The sequence below is a fragment of the Prionailurus bengalensis genome, chromosome A1 (genome assembly GCF_016509475.1).
Source record: "Prionailurus bengalensis isolate Pbe53 chromosome A1, Fcat_Pben_1.1_paternal_pri, whole genome shotgun sequence".
NCBI lineage: Eukaryota > Metazoa > Chordata > Mammalia > Carnivora > Felidae > Prionailurus > Prionailurus bengalensis.
In genome coordinates, this window is record NC_057343.1 from 151,945,714 (window position 1) to 151,969,481 (window position 23,768).

A 23,768-nucleotide genomic window follows, 5' to 3' on the forward strand; every position below is an offset into this window, starting at 1 on the left:
CACACATTCCACACTCTCTTGACTCATTTCTAAAAACACTTTCTGGCTTCTAACTCCATGCCCCTGACAGTATTACTTAAAACTAATTTTTTAATCAATCTAAAACATACTTAATGCTACAATAATGACATCATGCATTTCTTACATTATCAGCAAACTAAGAAGATTTCAAAGAACTTGGGGTGAAAAAGTAGCCCGTGGATAAATTAGACCTGAGGCTAACCACATGGAAAATCCAGACATATCCCACTGACATTTATCATGTAACAATAGCTAATACTTACTCAACACTTACCAAAGGCCAAGAAATGTTTTAAGAACAGTTTTAAATAATGAAGAATACTGTAATGTTAAAGAAAATTAAAATGTGCAAAATTGTAAACTTCATTTAAAGACTGAAAATGCACTAAAATGTTGCCTTTGCAGTTAAGTAATGGAATTCCAATTTTTTCCTTTTTTATCCTTTTCTGTATTTACTCATCTACAATCGACATTAGTTTTCCAAATTTATTGAGGTATAACAGAAAATAAAATTTGTCATGTATCATTTATAAACATAAAAATAAATATAGGGGTGCCTAGGTGACTCAATCAATTAAGCGTCTCACTTCAGCTCAGGTCATGATCTCACAGTTCGTGAGTTCTAGCCCTGCATCAGGCTCTCTGCTGTCAGCACAGAGCCCACTTAGGATCCTCTGTCCCTCTCTCTGTCTGCTCCTCCCCTACACATGTGCACTCTCTCTCTCTCAAAGTAAATAATAAAACACTTAAAAAAGAAGTGACTCACCTCCTCTACCAATGGGTATTCTTTCCTTGCTTCTATTAGTACAGTTAGTATACACTGATTCCAACACAATTAAAATTACAAATAGTGACATAGATACATTCTAGTATCTTATTTGATTAAAGGTGATTAATGCCATGCAAAGACAGATGAATCTTAAATGCATATTGCTAAGTGAAAAAAGCCAGTCTGGAAAGGCTACACTGTATGATTTCATTTATATGACATTACAGAAAAGACAAAACTGTACAGATAATAAATAGACTAGTAGTTACCAGGGGTTTGGGGCTAGGGAGAAGAGTTGATCAGGTGAAGAACAGGAGATATTTTTTTTAGGATGGTGATACTATCCATATGATACTGAAATGGAGAATACATGATATGCACTTGTTAAAAACCATAGAACTCTGGGACCTTATGAAGATAAGATAACTTATCAGGAACCCATGGGGGAGGGGAAGGAAAAAAAAAAAAGAGGTTAGAATGGGAGAGAGCCAAAGCATAAGAGACTGTTAAAAACTGAGAACAAACTGAGGGTTGATGGGGGGTGGGAGGGAGGAGAGGGTGGGTGATGGGTATTGAGGAGGGCACCTTTTGGGATGAGCACTGGGTGTTGTATGGAAACCAATTTGTCAATAAATTTCAGAAAAAAAAAAAAAAAACATAGAACTTTAAAGCACAAAGAGTGAGAGCACCTGGGCGGCTCAGTGGGTTAAACATCCAACTCTTGATTTGGGCTCAGGCCAGGAGTTCACAGTTTGTGAGTTCTAGCCCTGCATCGAGCCCCGAGTCAGGCTCCACACTGATAGTGTGGGGCTGCTTGGAATTTTCTCTCTTCTTCTCCCTCTCCCTCTCTTCCTCCCCCTCCCCCGTTGATGCTTGTGCCTCTTTCTCTCTCTCAAGAATAAAAAAAAAAATTGAAAAAAACTTCTTTTAAAAAAAATTTTTTTAATGTTTACTTATTTTTGAGAGAGACAGAGAGAGAGAGAGAGAGAGAGAGAGAGAGCAAGCCCAGGAGGGGCAGAGACAGAGGGAGACACAGAGTCTGAAGCAGGCTCCAGGCTCTGAGCTGTCAGCACCACAGCCCAACAGGGGGCTCAAACTCACAAACTTTGAGGTCATGACCTGAACCAAAGTCAGATGCTTAATTGGCTGAGCCACGCAGGTGTCCCTAGATGATTTTTTTTAACTTGCATATACTAATGTTCACTCTTTGTGCTTTAAAAGTTTGTTGTTTTTTTTTTTAGGAGTGCCTAAAAAACAACCTCACTGAAGAGAACAAGAGAATAAGGTGCTGACCTAAGTAACTTGGAAATGTGTAGAGTCTGTACATAAGTTCTGTGCTCTAGTTGATAAAGTTGTTGAAATCACTATTTATCTATACTGGAATTGGAAAACTAAACAAATGAATGGCAAATGGTAGAAGCCAGGTTTCTCACTGTTGGGAGTGGGGAGCTTGTGTACAGATAAGCAGAGAGAAGGCTACAATGATCCATGTGCTAATAGATTAAACTTAAGGACATCAGCATGAATTTCTGTTTAATATATATACAAATGGATATATAGAGAAATATTTATAGATAAGTTTATACACGTTGGTTAGCATATACACATGTATTTTCTTGCTTTTTCAGCTGAGAGGTTCTAGCAACAAAGATACCCCAGAAATAACAAGCACACCTAGTGCCCAGAACTTAGTTTCCAATCAAAGGAACCAGAGTTCCTTGGAGAAATTGCTGACTCTAGAACTCAGGTAGAAAATGGACAAAATGAGCCTAAAGCATCTTGCAGTTCCAGAAAGTAAGAAAATGTTACTTACGCACACACAGGACACATGCATGCACGCACACACACTGATGGGAGAATGTCAAAGGGACACAGTAGCCAAATGAAAAACCTCCCAATGGGCAAAGTTGGAACAATTTGAACAATGAAATAAAGTACTATTGAATTCTACCTCCATGCAGATATAAATTATTGAATAAATAAGTCAACAGGGGATAAGAGACAAATCTCTCACGCAGAAAAAATTTAAATAATTTATGTAAATACTGTACCCTCAAAGAGATAGTGTATAATTCCCCACCCCTTATGTGTGTGGTACCCATACTGACTTTCTTGCAAGTGGGAAAGTATTAAAAGGGGAGGGAAATATTAACTTTATGGTTAATTTTAACCCCAGCCAGGTTGTCAAAATTAATATTGATGTCAATCGTGATTAAGTCATGTTGATAGTAGATAATCTTGATATGATGCGATGAAAAGTGTACTTTACCTTTGTGGCCCTCTTTCCTAATACCCAGAGCTACAGGCTAATCTTGAAAAAACATCAGACCAATCCCAACTGAGGAACATTCTACAAAATATCTGACTAGTACTTCTCAAAGCTGTTAAGGTTCTCAAAAACAAGGAAAATCTGGAAAACTGTCATAGCCAAGGGAAGCGTAAGGAAACATAGTGACTAAATTTAATATGACATCCTGGATGGGGTCCTGGAACAAAAAGGATATAGTATAAAAACTAAGGAAATCTGAATAAAATATGGACTTTAGTTAATAATAAGGTATCAATACTGGTTCATTAACTTTGGCAAATGCGCCATACTAATATAAGATGTCAATAAGAGAGGGAACTGTGTGCAGGGTATATGGGAAATTTCTGTACTATTTTCACAATTTTTCCATAAATCTATATTTAGTCTAAAATTTAAAGTTTATGTTTTTAAAAGTAATTAGTAACTTCAGCCAAACATTCTGCCCCTAAGACAGGTAATATCGCATAAGTGGAAAAGTCCTGAACTCAGAGTCAACACCAAAATATCATGTCAAGGGCACTGCTTGGCATAAAGAACGTTTAGCTATAGATCCTGTGCCACAAAGCAGCCATGTGGCTTTGTGACCTGGGTCAGTACCCTCAATTTTAAAATGAGGAGTTCTAGTAAATGATCTCTGAGATTTGTCCCTAAAATCCTAACATTTTAATCAGAACTAAATTCAAGGTCTGTACCACTATCAAACTCCATGACTTCGGGAAAAGTCTTGACCTCCCTTAATCTCAGTTATGTCATCTTTAAAATGGGGTGACTAAAATGCATTATCTTTAAGGGCCCTTCCAGCTCTAAAAATCTTTACCAACCATGTATCACTAATGTTTCATTCAACTTCAAGTTCACTTGGACAATCCAAGTAACCTCGTAAAGCTACCAATTATTTCAGGCCATAAATTAGATTGAAAGCTTGATGAGGACAATGGCCAATTCTGTTTAACTCACGGTGGTATCCCTAGGGCCTAGAATATTGCTTCTTACTTAGTAGACACTGAATTAGCATTTGTGCTGTGAACAATAAATGTTTCGAAATGATCCTTGGACTAAAGAGGGAACAGACAACTACAACTCTCCAAACAAAGACATTCAGAAGGGAAGAGCCAAATGGCATGTCCACCACATCAAAGAGCCCCCATAAGAGCAACAATATCATGCCACTTAAAAATCCCAATCATCTTGAAAACTGGCTCTTTATAAAGCTGGGTTATTAATATGGTTATTAATTCCTTATCAGTTTCTTACAAAGATATAAAAATTGAGAGAGAAGACATTTGGAAGCAAAACGTAATCTGCAAAGCCTCAGCTTATTCATAAAGACTACCAGTTGTGTCTGCAAAAGTATACTAGAGAAACATAAAGTGAAAAAAGTACTATTTTCCATGGGAAAGGAAAGAAGCCAGATTTATTGCTTACTTGTGAATTTGAGGGCAAACAGGTTGATGGGAGAATTTGTACATGAAGTTTGAAGTAGTGAAAAGTAATGAAAATATTTATGTTTTACTGCAAATAATTCACTAAATCTATTTTAGGTTTTGGCCTCTAGCAGTAAGCTTAAAATGCAAGGCTTGGATCAACCACCTGTATCAAAATAGAAAGAGGTAGTTGAGAAAAATAAAGATTTCTGAACTTCACCCCTGACTTACTAAATCAGAATCTTAAAGGAAGAGGCCTGGCAATCTGAATTTTTAACAAGCTCCCCAGATGATTTTAATATAAAACATTGGAGAACCACTGCTATAGTGAATTGTGATAACCCAGTTAGGAAAACAAAAATGCTTGTTTATATCAGACATATAACTATCTCAGACAATCAGGATGTAATTCAACATCCTTGAAGATATAAAGAGCCAAACACCTTTTGTGATTTTATGAACATAGAAAAAAATAATTTAAAATAATAAGTTAATTTGAGGTTAATTTAAGTTCACAGTGATAACAGAGGACATTTTACTTAAAGTTCACCATGGAAATAAACCATGTTGGTAAAGGAAATGTATTTTTTTACTAAGATCTGACACATATGCCTAAAATATTTAGTTTTAGTTTCATTACTTTGAAATTAAACTGCAAATTGGACTTGAATTCATCCATTCTTTCATTGTGACTAAACAAATATTTATTCCTTTAATGGTTTGATTCTAATGGTTTAATTTCAAGGTTAGATTGAGAAAAAAGTATGATTGGAGTGATATGTCTGTGTGTGCATTATTAATGAGCATAACACTCAGGGGACATACCTAAAAAGGCAAACTGTTTTGAGAGAAAGTTCTAGTTACTCTTGGACTTTGTTTCACCTTATGTTTCTTTAAGCTTTAAGAATACAACATACGTTGGGGTGCCTAGATGGCTCAGTACATTAGTCATCTGACTTCAGCTCAGGTCATGATCTTACAGTCAGTGAATTCAAGCCCTACATCAGGCTCTGTGCTGACAGCTTGGAGCCTGGAGCCTGCTTCGCATTCTGTGTCTCCCTCTCTGCTCTGCTCTTTCCCTGCTCGTGCTCTGTCTCTCTCTCTCTCTCAAAAATGAATAAATGTTAAAAAATTTTTTAAAAATAATATAACGTATGTTTAATTCATAAAAGCTTACTTTGTGATATCACTGAGTCTATTTATAACTGAAGTAGCTGAAGGACTCAACTTTATCTAAAGAGCACTAATTTTGGAGACCTATTTCTGGTTTTTACTGTTAAACCAATCCTCCACACAGTTTCTGTAAATAGGTAAGGATAAATATACCTGCTTTAACAACAAAAGACTATATAAATCATAAACCCCAAATTTCATAGGTTATCTACTCAATCTTCTGATGCTTCACTAGAATACACATAATCTCCATGCCCATGCTTTTTCTCAGCATTGAACATACTCTCCTCATAATGGAGGACATACTCTCCTCATAATGAAATATATAAATCCATAACAGAGTTACTTAGTGAAAATTCTGTGTTAGTCTACCTCATGCTACCCTGAAAGAAAAGCTTCCTGATTCTTATCATCTCAGTAGAAGGCTTCCACTGAAAAGAAAGTGTGAGACAGGAACCATAGTCTATCTTCACCTAAACATTGATCCAATCAACTTTGTAACTTTTTATCTTAGTTAGAAAACTGCAGAGAGATGTATAACTGTTACCCACTTAGAAGAGAGACCAAAGTCTACCCTTTGACTGAAGTATAAGCTCCTTGAATTGTGGGCGACATATCTCATTTATGATTGAATTCAACAATACCTAACATAGTGCCATCTATGCAGCAGAGCTCAATAAATATTTTGATTTGAGAACATAAATCCACTTAATAAATCTTTATCTTTTCTATCTTCCTTAAAAACAATTTAAAAATAACCTTAAAATCTCATCTCTGTAAATGGGGTTCCCTCAATTTTAAACTGTTTAATTTTAATATTTATAGTTACTTTTGTTTAATGTATTTTCTTCACATGACACAAGAATGATATGTATTCATTGTTTAGAACATTCCTCAGTAAGCTAGTTTATTTTATTTCATTTTTAAAGATTTTATTTTTAAGTCATTTCTACACCCAATGTGGGGTTTGAATCCACAACCTTGAGATCAAGAATATAGCATACTCTACCAATTGAGCCAGCCACGTACCCCAGAAAATTTATTATAAATTAGTTGAGGAGCACCTGGGTGGCTCAGTCAGTGAAACAGTGTCCAACTCTTGATTTGGGCTCAGGTCATGACCTTGTCATTTGTGGGATCAAGCCCTGTGTCGGATTCCTCACTGACAGCACAGAATCTGCTTGGTATTCTCTCACTTGTCTCTCTCTCTCTCTCTCTCTCTCTCTCTCTCTCTCTCTCTCTCTCTCCCTTTCTGCCCCTCTCACCAGCTTGCATGTGCTCTGTCTCCAAATAAATAAATACTTAAAAAAATAAAAATAAAATTAGTTGAAATTTGATTCTAATTGTTGAGTCTGAAATACACATTTGTATGTTTGATTAAATTCAACATTTCTGGGTTTAGGAAAATGAAGTAGAAGCTGGAATTTCTGAAAAAAAAAAAGAATGATGACAAAGGGAAAGATTTTTTTCACCCAGTTCCTAGAGGTTAAAACACTGTATTGGAATTATTCCAATTCTAATAGTTCAGGAAAGATTCTGTGTGGTATCTCTTATATTGGGTAGTAGTAACACTACATAAAAATACTTCAGAGAGTAAAGATACTATAGTAGGTGCAAACAGAGTACACAAATGCGAACTATAGGGAGCAAACCTTTAGAATCAAGTTTACTTGCTCGTTGCAGAAATACTTCTATTTCTATAAAAAAAATCTGAATGCAGGAGCAAGCAGACAACAACCTGAGGCATTGACTGATAATAAAGTTAATAAAAGTAAAAGTTTATTAGTTCTGAGTTTGATTAAATGATTTTAGAAATCGAATGCAATTTTTCTAAAAATTGTTGTTTTATATTAAAATCCTATTGTTTTCATTCTTCATTGTATAAGCATACCATGTTCAAGTATGCTCACATACATTCAGTGTTCATTGTAATGGTAATGTAAGCACAACCATTTTGTAGGACAATTTTGCTGAGTCTCTCAAGTTTCCTAATGCACTTTTTGTAACTTTTCATAAATAGTTTGTACACTTGCATGAATGATAAGTGTGCAAAGATGTTATTCATTGGAACATTGTTTATAACACTGAAGATGTAGAAATAACATATATTCCCATCAGTACACATTTTGCTAAAATGAATGATGGAGCAGTGAGCTATGGACACAGGTGTTCACTGTTTTTTTATTCTCTATTCTTATCTGGATGTTGACTACTTTGTAATATATACCATCTTAAAAAGCAAAAATTAATAATACATTATGAGATACCTATTCTATAGACTTCTATGCCATTCTAAAAGAGTAGTATAAATCTATGTGTATTAACTTGAAAATATATTGGTAATAGGCTACTAAGTGGGTCACAGAAAATGTAGAGTATGATTCACATATACAGAAAACTAAGCAAAGCCTGTGGGTGGAGAAGGAGGGGTAGTTGTAGAAAAAGATCTTGAGGATACACACTGAGCTATTCCTGGTGACCCTCTGTGGTTTGGGATTGGAGGGGAGAAAGGGTAGCTTATCAGGATTTTGACTTTTTATAAATGTCTGTAATATTTTTTTCTTTATAATGGAAATATATTACTTTTGGTATTTCATAATAAAAAGGAGAAAAAATAAGGGGCTCTAGTACTGTATCAACCCACATTTGTTCTAAAACTGGTCAGTTTTAGAAATTCAGATGAAAATTTAGAATGATTACAGTCAGATACAGAAAAAAATATATATACCATTGCAAGGGATAGGATATGTGGAAACAGTGTGAAGATGTGGGTTAAAAACTCTACACTACTACCTTATTCTGTTAAGCTTACAGCATAGATGTAGTAATTGTTAATATAAATTGAACACAATCTTTCAGGTGTTGTTAATAAAACTAATAAATGACTAGTTAATAAGCACACAGTTTATAATTTAGTTTGCTTAAATTTTTTTTTAATTTTTTTTTCAACGTTTATTTTTTTTGGGACAGAGAGAGACAGAGCATGAACAGGGGAGGGGCAGAGAGAGAGGGAGACACAGAATCGGAAACAGGCTCCAGGCTCTGAGCCATCAGCCCAGAGCCCGACGCGGGGCTCGAACTCACGGACCGCGAGATGGTGACCTGGATGAAGTCGGACGCTTAACCGACTGCGCCACCCAGGCGCCCCTACATTTATTTTTGAATGATTATTTATTTTGAGAAAGAGGAGAGCGAGTGTGTGTGCGAGTGGGGGAGGGGCAGAGAGAGCGGGACAGAGAGAATCCTAAGCAGGCTCCGTGCTGTCAGTACAGAGCCCCATGTGGGGCTCCATCTCACAAACCATGAGATCATGACCTGAGCCAAAATTAAGTCAGATGCTTAACTGACTGAGCCACCCAGGCACCTCTACTTTGCTGAAATTTAAACTTGATTTCAAACACAATGGACACTGGAGAAGAAAGGCTAGTTGTAATTAAGAAGATACTCAAGTGAAGTTTCAGACACAAGGATAACTTTTGAGCTTGGTTGATTTTTCACATATTTGACTGATAGGTAATAGTTTTAACCTGCATTTTACCTCTCAGGAACTTCCTTAATGTCAGGATTATGTCTTATTCATACACCTACTTCTACCTAGCTCAGAGTGTGATACATAGAAGTGCTCAATACTTCATTAAATGGATTTTTCCCTGCAACTTTAAGTTGAATTTTGTATCTCCTTCTCACGAGTTCTTTTAAAGGGATATTTGATCCAAAATCTTATATTTTAAGTGAACACTGATCTTGACCTAAAAGTTTTAAATTCTGAATCCTGAAGTTACATCATTATAGCCAAATTATGAATTCGATTAATCGAGGATAAAAGACTTCACCTCATACTAATGATGCTGCCACCTTGCACCCTATTCGCAGGCACACTCATCTTCTTCCTGTTGCCTGCACACACCAAGCTCATTACCACAGTGGGGCCATTTCACCTGTTTCCCTGGATTCCAGATCTCCACAAGGCTAGGCTCTTCATATCATTCAAGGCTAAACACAAACTTCACTGCCTCAGTAAAGATCAACCAATTAAAAGTAGCTCTCATCAGTCCCAGCCCAACTCTGCCTTTACCAGTTCTTCTTTGTACATCACCCTGTCTCACTATCTTCAAAGCACTACCCATTATCTGAAATTACCTTGTTCATTTACCTGTTTCATTTTGTACTGACTCTCTTGCCTTCTCCCTGATTAGATGTAAATTCTCTAAAAGCAAGAGACTTGCCTGTGTAGTTCTCTCTTGAATCCTCCGTGCCTAGAATAGTGATCTACTCTTAGAAGGCATTCAAAATTCCAAAATTTTGCTATTGGAAATTCAAAATTGAGGATGAATTATAGTAAATATGAAATAGCAAACACATATCTGCACTGAGCCCTTCCTAGTTTCCTTGCATTATTCCTGTTACAGTTGATGTTTGACATTTCCAAAGAATACACCTCAGTCCTCCTGGAATCGTTATGAATTTACAATCAGACCAGAGCATACAATTTTATCAGTTTCCTCATCTATAAGACTGGCATATTAATATGCACCGACTTCAGAAGGTTATAATAAAAATTAAATTAGAACCACAAATCCATGCTGATACATGGATTCAGGAGGCTTAGTTTTCTCACTCACTAGCAAACTACATGATTTAAATGTATACCACAAAAAGGCATCAACTATTATTTCAAACTACATACATTTGGGGGTGGCTAGTAGAGTCAAAACTGTGCTAGGCCCTAAGAAGCATAAGGCAAAATAAGTAGTAAGCTTTCTTTAACACCTGATCTCTTGAATACACATCTGGCTTAGTGAGCAGCATAGGCTTTAAGAAAAGCTGGGGACCTCCTCACTCAGGAAAACAGAAGTGGTTCATAAAGGATAAGACTGAAGGTACACCAAAATTACGTCAGTAATTCTACTTGCAACTGTGAAAGCACATTACCTACGTTATAGACTAAGTTTCTACCAACAGAAGAAACAGTGAATACTGAGCCAATTCAAGATGATTTACTACGTTTGAAAAAACTAATTTTCTGGATAATTCAAATAAAAGGATGATAAGACAAGATATTATTTTATTTACATTATGTAGGCAAATCTGTAACTTCATAGCTGAAAACTGTATAAATCAGAAAAACATTTTGATTTTGTCAATGTCAAATGTGCCATCAAACCCAACTGGCCATTGGGAATGGTATTTAGAGGAAAATGGCAGACCAAGTTAAAGAGGTGATTTGGTACCATATGCTCTGGACAAGATGAATGTCAAAATAGTGTATCCTGGTAGTGTCCAACAGAAAAAAATTAATGCCCATGCGCTGAAGACGCCACAGCCAAAATGGAATAGTCCATTTTAATTTTCAGAGGAATTTGGTGAACAAATGACTAGATATCCACCAAACCTTAGTACTAATGAAAAATACAGTGCATTCTGAGAAAATCAATATATAGTTTGCCTGAAGGTATCCCAAAGGAAACATTCAGTTATTGAGGTTTAAACTACGTTAGCCCCAGAATAATAAAATTCTTGAATTGCAGGCGTTTGCAAGAACAGCAAAGGGGTTAAAGACATTTTATATTTTATCAAAGCTCTAAAACTGCTGTGCAGAGTTTTTATGCATTTCATATTTTTTCCTTGCTGCTTCTTCATGCAAAAGCCTTCACCAATTCCTCAGAGCACTGCTTCACTGTTTAGACCTACTTAATTTGCTCTTCAAATAAAATATCCTCGGTCCCACTCCTACCTGGCCTCCACAGGTTCACACAGCCACTGAAGATTGGGTTGGGGGAAATGGGAGCATATCTTGAGGAACAGGTATTGTCACAACGTCTCAGCACTATAGATAGTTACCAAACTGTTGGAGTCGTTTGTTCATTTCTGTTTCATTTTTGGAAAAATAAGCCCTTTTTTAGCCACACCATATGTGGTTTTAATTTTAATTACGAATTTCATTTTGTTAATGACATACACAAAATGGAGAATTCTCTATTTTTAAAAATGCAATTAAAATGTCAAGATACAAATAAAAAGGGCTATGACAGACTCTGCAGGAAAAGAAAACTGAACTATGGGTTGGAAAATCAGCAATTCAATTTGGAATCAATCATGAGGTTAATTCAGATAATAATCAATTTGGACCCTAGAAGTCCACATTTATTAGATAATTCCTCAGTATTTGTTAAATAGTCATGAACTGAAGTCTTTCCTAGCAAAAGAAAAAAAAAGAAAAAAAACCGAGTATTTTGGAAATAAATCTGACAAGGGAGTTCAGTACGTGCAATATTTGCATTCTTTTACCAAGTTGTAAAACTACCCAGGGTCAAAGGGATGATTGAAGACAAGCATTCATGAAAAAACTAATTTTTTAGGAGCAATACTAAATACACCACTGAAATATTTAAAAATAGTATCAGTTTAGCAAAATAATTTTTCTTCTAATCAAAAAAAGTATTTGAGCATACTAACATTTTTTTTCTTCTCCTACAAGTACAATTATACTTGCTCTAGTACTAGCCATGAGAAAGACCTTTTAAAAAAGCATCTATAAAGTTAGCTTATAATCACCTTTTAGTAATCATTTACACAGTCTTAGGATCTACTGAGTCACAAACAGAAACAGAATTGTCACATTTGGAACCAATCACTAGGAAACAATTCATCACAATTTTTGTTGTCAGCGTAACTCTAAGCTACTTATTCCAATCTCCTATGTTTGAATTCTTTAAAATGTCCTAGTTAGAATGTATTACAAAAATTTCTTACAATTTCCAAACAAACTTTTAGTTCATATTAAGAAAAAACAAACAAACAAACATATGGCACATTTAGTCATGGACTGTGACCACAGAGATAGAATGTTTTAACTCTAAACAGAAAGAATGCAACTATTCCAAGTATTGCTTGCACCAATTAGACAGATGATGAGTTCTGAATGTCATTTCTTTGTGTTGGTCATTTAGCTTTGACCCAAAGTATTGAAAACACATCTAATGATCTGTTCATCAAACTTCACTCAAAATGAAATGCCTCTCCACCTTGGTCCCATCATTAAGACACAGTTAAAGTAAACTAATCTATCCCGCAAGATGTCCATTACTACAAACATCCTCAGAGATTACAAAAACTTTTTTTATATACGACAAATTCTCAGTAGAATGTCCTGCAGCTGAGTAGAAATAGTCAATCGCAGCAAGTGTTCTAAACCCAAGGAGTGGGAAATCATTTTCTATCCCCTGGTGGGTTTGATCAGTACATCACATTTAGATAATATAAAGAGTAAAGTACTAAGACATACATCCCTGATGTGAAACTTGTGCTGCTCTATAGAAACTATGACAGTAAAAAATAACACAAAGTTCCCGGTTTTTTAAATCATTACAATTCCTTTGAAAATCATACTCGATATTGAATCCATCCACTGACTTAGTTTATTAGTGAGTAAAATATAAAATACGCCCAATTCTTTGGCATTTTCAAAAGAACTTTACTAAATGCTAAAGAGAATAAAAAGTTAATTAATAAGAGACTATAATTACCATCATCAAAACATGCAAGTTTTAACAGACTACCCACTTTCTGAATGATTTCTTTATTGCACAAGAACTTGTAATTTTACGTAGTCATTTGGGCTATATTAATCTATTTTATTCCAGAAAAGTATATGACAAATTGAAGCTCATCAATATTATAAAATATCAGCAATTAAAATTATAAAAATGAAAACCAAGGGGCGTCTGGGTGGCGCAGTCGGTTAAGCGTCCGACTTCAGCCAGGTCACGATCTCCCGGTCCGTGAGTTCGAGCCCCGCATCGGGCTCTGGGCTGATGGCTCAGAGCCTGGAGCCTGTTTCCGATTCTGTGTCTCCCTCTCTCTCTGCTCCTCCCCCGTTCATGCTCTGTCTCTCTGTCCCCAAAATAAATAAACGTTGAAAAAAAATTAAAAAAAAAAAACCCAAAATAAACTTTACGACAGAACTTTGAACTTAAAAATATCTACTGCTACTATATTTAAAAACATGGCATGAAATCTACAGTGTTTATAGAATATCTGAAAGTCAGTACCAAAGATATATAACTTTTCATGAGTATTTAATACATTCCACAGTATTAGATGGATGCCATTTGGTTATAAAGTTGTTGCTTCCCATCAAATTAATGAATGAATATTACCTGGTATATATTTAAAGAGGAACTACTTGTAGCAGAGAGAAAGCAGGCTTTGAGAGTAAATACCTCAGTACTGGATGTCACACTTTCTGGCTGTATAATAACAGGTAAATTGTTTTATTCCTATGAGGTTGTGAGGATTAAACGAGATAATGAGTGCAAAACATGAGGTTCGGAGTTGGTTTTTAGTAATCAATAGTGCCTCTCATTTTTCTAATTCTCTTTCCTTAAGCTGTAATAGGTATTTGTTCCATTTTTTAGATATTCACAACCGACCAACATAGTTGGTGACATTGGTAGCTACCTAGTTTTTAGAAAACTATCCTGAGTTCCTCAATGAACATCACAATCCATACATATACCTGGCCATATCTATCAAAGATAAACATTTTTCTTCAGAGCATGTATGGTTTATTCACCAGACAAATACAAAGATATGAAGACATACTTGCTAGTAGTTTTTGGAATGAATGCTTTGACTTCCGTCATCTTAATTTTTTCCAAACTGTTAACTGGTTTTTAAAACACTATAAACAAAATTCAAGGAGAAAAACAATAAAATATTGTGATTTTAATAATTTATAGAAAATATCTTCATATAATTTAATATTTTCAGGCTGTTATGAAAAAATAAAATGTATTGTAAAAACTCAGTAGTCTAAATTAAAATCATTTTAGAATTCAATGTTTGACTTCAAATTCAAATATAAATAATACTATTATAGAAATATAGGTAATGTTTTGAGTAAACCAATCTAAAAGAAGGTAACACTCAGATCCAAAAATACAGTGAACTCTAGGTCAGTCTTATTTATTTACTACAAAAGTCCTTGTCTAGAACACTGAATTCAGAATAACTCTGTAGATGAAGTTCTCAGTGCCTGCTTATTTAAAAAAAAATGATAGATTTCTTCTGATCTTTCAGAGCCCCAATCATTTTTGCCCCAGCTATATTTTTCTAGTCTTCAAAATACTCTGTGGAATATAAAATAAGGTTAAAGGCAGCATTCTGTCTTTGAGGGCTTCCTTGGGCAAAAGAAGAAATATAAAAATGTTAGTTTTATATATTATGGCCTGAAGAAAGCCTAACAGCCAAAACATCACCTTTAACATGGTTGCTTTTTCTGAGTAGTTTATCAACCAACCCCTCCTTTATTCTTTGGTCTAAAAATTGGTATGAGATTCTCTCTCAATATTTTAAATGTATTCTGGCTCTTTGGGCCTCATTAGAAAGTCACTGAATATTACTAACGTTTTTTTCTACTCATTTTATGACAGCAAGCAAAAGCTTAGTCAAGTTGAAGAAACAGCACAATTGGCTATTTTATATATGTTTAAAATTTAAGAATTACTTTTAGGGTACGTGTATTTTCAAACCATTAGCTTAGAGAGTAGTCTTTCTCATTAAATAATAGGCTTGGTCATAACTATATAGGTACTCATTAATTCACAATATGCCCTAAACCTGGGATTGTTGTAAAAGAGAATGCACAGGCTGCAGGTAGATTCAAAGTACAAACTTTATGCTTTATGATCTCCACATTCTGCTTCCTACCAAGATCTTAAATAAAATCTGGGTCAAGATTCTAATGACAAGGAACTTCACACTCTCATGGGACTCCATGAGGAATTGTTAAGTCTTCACTTTTATCATTATTTTATCTATATAATGGCCTAAAAATAGTTGAAAAGAAAAATAAAATGAGTGATTAGGTCACCATGAAAGTACAAAACATTTCATTTTGGACACAGCTTGCTTCACTGATTCCATTGTTTTGATTTTGGATTTATTTGTTGGTTGGTTGGTTGGTTGGTTGGTTGGTTGATTTCATCCAACCCAAATTATCCATCCATTCAGTCCAAATATCCAGGGGTATTTGGATATATTGCTGTATTTTTATAAATGTTTATTTTTGAGAGAGAGAGAGAAAGAGAGAGCAAGGGAGGGGCAGAAAGAGAGGGAGACAGAGAATCCAAAGCATTCATAGCACAGAGCCTGATGCAGGGCTCGAACTCACCAATTGTGAGATGATGACTTGAGCCAAAGTTGGATGCTTAATCAACTGAGCCACTGAGGCATCCCTGGCTGTATTTTTTTTTTAAGTGTATTGAGAGAGAGAGAGAGAGAGTGAGCAAGTATGAGCGGGAGGGTTGGGGGGGGGGTGGGGATGTGGGCAGAGAGAGAGAGAGGAAGAGAGAAATCCCCAGCAGGCTCCATGCTGTCAGCACAGAACCTGAGGTGGGGCTCAATCTCATGAACTGTGAGATCACGACCTGAGCTGAAATCAAGAGATGGACACTTAACCAACTGAACCCTACCCAGAGACATTTCTAAGAAAAACAAAGTGGGAGTCATTTATTTTCAATACTTAAGTACTGTATTAACACTTAACACCCACCCCAATCCAAACTCTTGGATGTACTCAGACTCTAATGTTTAACTGTGGGAGTATTAACTGAGAAAACTAAAATATTTTATTACTAGGTATTGGTAACCAGAACTTTTAACTTATTTACAGCAAAATTAATATAATTACCTACATGTCTGTCTTGAGGATTCCATTTGAACACTATTTATGCATCAGGCTGTAACAACCTAGATTAAAATGTTAACTAAAGTTCTTTAGAAATCCAGATGACAAGTGCTCGCTTTGGCAGCACATATACTAGAAATCCAGATGACAATTCAAGAGATAGCCAGGTTGTGTCAGAGTCCAGTCAGGAAACACAAACCACATTAGTTATAGGAAAAGAGAAAATCTCATATGAAGAACTGTTAACTATCAACACGTGGTCCTGATACTATTAGGTATCCATAGGCAAAAAAAACAAAAACAAAAACAAAAACAAAACAAAACAAAAAACCCCCCTTTGATTCTTGCTTTATACCATATATAAATATTAAAAGAAAAATGGATCATGGACCTAAATATAAAACTAAAAATTCTAGAAATAACACAAGAGAAAATGTTTGTGTCATTGGGTTAGGCAAAGATTTCTCAGATACAAAAACATGATCCATAGAAGAAAAAACTGATAAAGTGGACCTCCTTAAAGTTAGACTTTTACTCTCCAAAAGATACATTAAGATACTTTTACTCTCTAATGCAAATAAAAGCCACAAAGTCGGAGAAATATTTGTAAATTATATATTTGATAAAGGACTTGTATCCAGAGTACACAAGTCAAAAATCAAAACTCATTAACAATAAAAACCAACCATCTAATTAAACAAATGGGCAAAAGATCTAAATAATCACCTTTGCTGAAGAAGACAGATGAATGGCAAACAAGCACATGCTTAGCACATGCTTAGCACATGCTCATTATGTTGATTGTGATGATGGTTTCACCAACAGTTAGGAAAATGCAAATGGAGACCACAATGATAGTACTACATACCTATTACAATGTCTGAAGTTTAAAAGATTGGCCATATGAAGTGTTCTTGAGGATGGGGACCTAGAACTCTCATAAACACGTGGTGGAAATAAATAATGATACAACTTTCTATTTTTTTTAAAGGTTTGCAAGTTTCTTAAGAAGTTAAACACACAACTACCATTGATCCACGTACTCCACTCTTACACGTTTACCGAAGAGAAATTAAAGCATATGTCCATGCAAGAATTGATACAGATCTGTTCATAGTGGCTTTATTTTCATTATCAAAAGTGAAAAATAATCCAAATATCCATCAATAAGCGAATGAACAAATTGTGACATATCCATATACTGTAACACTACTTAGGAATAAAAAGGACTGATGTACTGATGCACTCAACATGGGTAAATCCTAGATGATCATGCTGAGTTGAAGAAGTCAACCCCTACCCACAAAAGAGTATATACTGTGTGATCAAGTTTATATAAAATTCAAAATAACCTTTGTTATGTGAGGCTATGTGAGGGTGCAGACAGGAGGGAGAAGAGGGAGAAATTAGAATGGAATATAAGGATACAGATATGTTCATTTTCTTGATTGTAATTACAGTGACACTACCCAACAGGGTTAGGAGACCATGTCTGAATTCAGGGGATTCTCTAAGCACTTCTTAGGACTTTCATGTTCAATAGTAAAAGTTAATTAAAAACTACAACAAAACAAACAAACAAAGAGGACACAAACCCATCACAGATGAAAGTTTGGGGTCACTTTGACAGGTAATGAATGGACTTTTGACTAGCTACGTTCCTGGGTGAGGAAAGGCAAAGGAAAGAGGGATTGGGTATTGGAAGAAAGAATTTATATATATAAAAGACCAGTTATAGAAATTAAGACACTACCAGTTCTACAAATTTCCTTCCTTTCTTTGTGCTTGTGCGCACACGTACCTACCTCCAAGGGATAATTGTACTCATTGGTAATTTCAAATTAATTACTCTGCCCTTTTGGTTCAATGGATTGAGAAACCCAGAATATCCAGGTGAAATTCTAATTCAATGAACCATGTGGATCTCTAGGTGGAAATATTCCTTCCTTGGAGAGCAAGAATGACTGATGCCCTTACAGGAAGAGATTAGGACAAAGATATATACAAAGGAAAGACCATGTGAAGACAGGGAGAAGACAGGTATTTACAAGCCAAAGAAAAAGACCTCAGAAGAAACCAAAGCTGCCCATGCCTTGATCTTGAACTCTAGCCTCCAGAACTGAAAGGAAATACATTTCTGGGATTTAAGCCATCCAATCTGTGGTATGTTAGGACAGTCCTAGTAAACTAGTACAATGTACTCCTACCTGTATCTCAAATCAAGCAAACTGACAAACTGAAAGTCTGCCCACTGGGAGGACTACCCTTGTTGAATATCCCGGTAGATCAAAACATATTAATTGCCACTATGTCTCTGGTACCCATTACAGTAAATGTGCCCAACTTGTTTTTGGAAATTAAGTGCTATTTCGTCTACAAAAAACAGTCACCACAGAGCTATTTAAGAACGCCAATACTCCCCACCCTAATGTATTCTCCAAGGCTTTGTAAAGTGATTATCTTCTGGGCTGTCTCAAGAGATGTAGTTAGGAATGTCTATACTGATATGCATGGTAAATACATTCCAACATTCCTATTTCCATTAGCCTTTGGCTTTTACTATTCCAAGGAATTTCTGGCATCTCTTCTCATTATATATAGGCCACCATTGAGTCTCACTTTCAGTAAACAAAAAGTAAACTGTTAGAGTCACTTCCAGCTACATGAGCTAATGCACTGAATTCAATATCTTTAGTAAGTGCACCCATATCCATAAATGTTACCCAACCCAATATTCTATTCCATCCTTTTTGGTCCAGACCCTCAGAATTTGTTCCCTCATGAACTCCCCAAATTTCTGCATGTACAAATTAGCAAAACGTGGCAATTTTCTTGGTATGTAAGCTATTTCTTCTTGGGTGAGACTTTGTATTTTAGAACACACTAAGATATGACCCTATTAATGAGTCTACAAAGAATGGTTCAGGTAAGTCTTTAGGAGATGGGACATCCTCTTTAAGGTAGTTGCCTTGGGTAAGGTTATTACGGGTAAGCATGGGAAGGCTAGTCTTACCGCAAGGAAGCGGCCTCCATTTGCAATGCATTCCTTCCAAGTTTCAGAGTCCCATATCTTCCAACTGCTCCAACTTTTACAATTTTGTGACACTGTGAATTCAACTTATGTTATAATTTTGTAATCCTTACAATTAATTTTTTTTAATCTTCAGCAATATTGATATTGTTGCTACAAGAGACAAGAAATTATTTGAAGCTCTCCGGCTCTCTGACCATGCCTTAAACTAAGAATTAAAAACCTGTGCTTCTCAATTTTTTCATGTAAATGTTCCAGTTCATTCAGATGAATCCATCGCATACCAACGTTCTTTTAGAATACAGCCATGGTGATAAAATATGGTATGATAACCAGTGAAGTACTTCCCAAGGTACTTCTTTCCAAAGGTATTTTATCACAATCAACTAATAGTTGATAGTTTGCTTAACTGTAATGCCACCACATACCATGGATTACCAGCATTTCATATTCTAGTGGCACAAATCTCAGCATTTCATTTGAGTCCAAGGACATGCCACAAATCCCATCTTTGTAAAGTATCCAAGCAATCATTCTACTTTATTCAAACCTTATTTAGTATGTATCCAAGTTATTTTCTAATCCATAAAATGTAATTGGTACCAATACTTGTGTAGGAAAAGATGACCAATCACAAATTGTAAAAATATTTTGAAATATGAGGGACTCATGTGACTCACTGAAAAAGTATCTTCCTTACAGTGTAGTAAACCTATTATAGTGATTGAAAACATTTAGGTAATAAATCTAATGCTTACTCAGACCAAAAATTGCATGGTGCATCTCAAGGAATTTGTATATGGTGAAGCTACAGACCTACTCAGTTGTGATTTTAGATGTATTAAGGCACATCATAGACACTGAACTAAATTCCCTAGCAAAAAGGGAATGTTTTCATTTCAATTGTGATTTTGCATGAATTCTTTTGAATGCCCTAAATTTATAGGTATTTGTGAGAAAATAAAAGGGCCTATAATCTTTTCCCTAGTTATCACGTTATAGCAACTAGTTTTTATTTTTATTTTCCTTCACCATAATTCCTCATGGTAGGTGGGGAGATGAAAATGAATTATCTAGAACTCAATTTTCATTAAATATTAAGTTTTCAAGCATCAACACAGCAAAAACTAGTTCCAGAACTACATCTCTTGAGCACAAAGTGAGGTTTCAAGACAGATGACTGCCTTTCTTTAATTTAAACAATGTTCATAAGGAAGGCTAAACTCTAAACAACGTGTACAGCTTATCGCATGACCTCTATATCACCTCTATATAGTGGGGAGGTTCAGTTGCCTAAGGGTTATTAATGTCACAGCATCAACAAAATGTTTCACAGAATATGACTTAACCATTTAAATGAGTAATGATAAGTTGAGTAGTGATATTGCTGCACAATATTTTGGTCTGACTCAATTCTACCATTATAGGGTATTGGTAGAGAATTACTGTTTTAGGCCGTCTGTATTGACTTTAGTCAAAATGTTGTTCTATTTCTTCGAAGACTTTTTTGAGAAATTACCAGTTGAGAAATAAAATGGCAACTGGAATCACTACATAAATTATAAGTTTCAGAGTGGATAAATTTGCTATCAGTCAATTTATCATATAAGATTTGAGAAACTTAAACAATGATGGCAATTAAAATTGAGATTTGATACTTCTCAGTTAAAATCAATCTACTGTTGGGGTGCCTGGGTGGCTCAGTCAGTTAACCATTTGACTTTTGGTTTCAGCTCAGGTCATGACGTCACAGTTCATGGGTTCGAGCCCCACCTCGGCCTCTGCACTGACAATGCTGAGCCTTCTTGGGATTCTCTCACTCCCCCCGCCTCTCTGCACCTCCCCTGCTCATTTGCTCTCTCTCTCTCTCAAAATAAACGTTTTTAAAAACTAAAAAAATAAAATCAATATACTGTTGTTAGTACTTTTTCCTCTTTGTTGATTTCACTGTTTACATAGTATTTCTAGGTGATTCTTCCATATATTCTCAAGTTAGGCAGAAATTCAATTAAATGAGTATTGTGTGAATTATAATCCTTTAATTCTTTCCCGTATTTAGAAGGGGCTTTTAGAGATTCCTGACAGAGTATTATTATTCAGTAGTTAAAACAACAATGTATTACACATTTAAATATCGTCACACATGAAACAGGGATAAATAACTAAAGTGACAATTTATGATATCCTTAAAACATGTTTATACCTCTGTATAGCACTGTTACAAAAAAAAAAGAATACAATTCATTCTCATCCTTATAAAGAAGGGCTCCTCTAAGAAGTGTGTTTTTAAAAACTGAAAGCAACTATTGTTTATGGATAATTCATTTTAAAATTGGGATTATAAGAAGATACTCCAAAAGCCAAAAAAATAAACTTCTTAACATTTTTAAACATTAGATATAAAAGGTCTGTGACATTACATGTAACAAAAAATTAACTTATGTCTCAAATATAACAACAGTAAAATTTCAGTTAGCAAATCTCTATATAACTTTTTAAACTGAAATGTGAACATATCCACCTGAAGTATGAGTCAACAAAACCCCTGTCACGAGGGTCAGACCGAATGCAATCATTGGCCCTGTCATCACTGCCCCACAGAGAACAAGACTGACCATAAGATTTGTGCTTGATCTGCATTGGTTCACGATCACTATCATGGGAGTAACAAATGAGGCTGGCCATACAAAAAGAATTTCATTTCATGAAATGATTTCAAAGATAAAAGCATCAACTGCTTCCCAAGCTTTCTCTTACTGACCACCTGACATTCCAGAATCAAAAACCTACCTAAGAGGCGACTATGAGAATTAAACAAGTTAACGTTTATGAAACACACAGAACAGTGAAAGAATGTTTGTTTAATAAAACAATTTTTATTCCTTTGATCTACACTGTGTTTTAAGAAATAAGACATTAAACCCTATCAGTCATTTTCATCTCAGGAATTCATTTCTTCCAATCTTGTCCCCAGAGCAAAAATTAATAGGATGAAGTTGGAGAAGACATGAAAGAATTGGCCATCTTTCTTTAAGAAAGAATGAGGGTGTGGAAAGAGAAAACAACGTGAAGAGAAAAGGCTCAGAACAAAGACGATCTGTTACTAAAATATAAGGTACAAACGTCCCTTACTTTACAATGTTTTTCGCCCGGTATCAACTTGCCTTCCATGCAGTTTGGCAATATCAAACCGCAGCAATACAGCCTGTTCAATTCTTCTGTAGAGCGTGCAGAACAATTCATCTGTTGTTTAAATTCAGAGGCTTAGAGGGGAAAAATGTTAGTATATATTTGATTCAAGCAATGCTTGAGTGACAAATGTGGGTTATGTTAATTTTGACTTTCTTCTGATCATCAAAGACACCTCTCCTCACACACTTAGATATAAAGCAAAGCAAAATTGTCACTTATTTAACACTACAGTTATTATGTTTATAGTTATAATATCATATATGATAAATATAATCCCAATGCATATTTTCTTTCCATGAAATTAAAGATAAAATCTCACACATACTCAGGCAACAAAAGCAAAACTAAGCAAGAGGGACTACATCAGACTACAAAGCATCTGTATTGGTAATGACCAATAAAATGAAAGGTAATGTACACAATGGGAGGAAATATTTGCAAACCATATATCTGATAAGGGGCTAATATCCAAACTACATAAGGAACTCATACAGCTCAATAGCAAAAAAACTAATAACACAATTTTTAAAAAGACAAAGGTCCTAAACAGACATTTTCCCAAAGAACACATATATACGGCCAACAGGTACATGGAAAGGTACTCAAAATCATTAATCATCAAGGAAATGCAGAGAAAAACTACAAAAGCTATCACTTCACACCTTTTAGGATGGTTATTATTAAAAAGACAAGAGATAAGTTTGGGCACAGATGTGGAGAAAAGGGAATCCTTGCACACTGTTCCTGGGAATGTAAATTGGTACAGTCGCTATGGAAAACAGTATGGAGGATCCTCAAAAAATTAAAAATAGAACTACAAGGCACCTTGGTGGCTCAGTTGAGAGTCATACTTTGGCTCAGGTCATCATCTCATAGTTGAGTTTGAGCCCCGCATGAGGCAATCTGCTCTCAGCACAGAGCCCACTTAGGATCCTCTGTCCTCCCTCTCTGCCCCTCCCCCACTCACGCACGTTTTCTCTCTCTCTCTCTCAAAAATAAATAAACATTAAAAAAAATAAAAATTGAACTACAATATGATCCCGCAATTCCACTTCTGTATACATCCAAAGGAAATAAAATCAGGATCTTGAAGAGATACATACACTCCCAAGTTCACTGCAGCATTATTTACAAAAACCAAGGTATGAAATAACCTAAGT